A 714-nucleotide genomic window follows, 5' to 3' on the forward strand; every position below is an offset into this window, starting at 1 on the left:
TTGTTGTTTTGTTTTGTTTTGTTTTGTTTTGTTTTGTTTTGTTTTGTTTTAAAACAGGTCACTCTGGCTACCTTGTTGAAATGTGGTAGCTCATTTTTTTAAAATTATTTATTTATTTATTTATATATTTATTTATTTTTGAGAAAGAGAGAGAGAGCATGGGGGAGGGGCAGAGAGCGAAGAAGACAGAGGATCTGAAGCAGGCTCTGCACTGACAGCAGAGAGCCTGATGCGGGGCTTGAACTCACAAACCATGAGATCATGACCTGAGCTGAAGTCGAACAATTAACCAACTGAGTCACCAGGCAGGTCATTTTTAACACTCGCCCCTTCTCCATAGGGCCAGATTGTTTCCAATAACAATTATTTGTTTTCTGGAATTGTTTAGGTTTAGTGCAATACCTTTACAAGACATTTTAAATTTTAGACATTTAAATAGAAAGACATTTCCATTTTAAAGACATTATTTAAATTCAGTAAATCACTTCGCGGATGAACAAAAAAGTGCACATATCAAAGTTTTGCTGTTGAAAACATTAAACATATCAAGTGTCTACATGGTGACATGGAATAATTGAAGTAACTCAAGTTCTGTTTCTTTATCTTTATAATCACTGTGCTATCATCATGTAATTTGGATCTGCTGTTTAAATGCTTGAATGTAAAGCTACAGAAGGATTAGAGACAAAAACCATAATGAAAATGAGCTCCTCT

The sequence above is a fragment of the Felis catus genome, chromosome D4 (assembly GCF_018350175.1).
Source record: "Felis catus isolate Fca126 chromosome D4, F.catus_Fca126_mat1.0, whole genome shotgun sequence".
Classification (NCBI taxonomy): Eukaryota; Metazoa; Chordata; class Mammalia; order Carnivora; family Felidae; genus Felis; species Felis catus.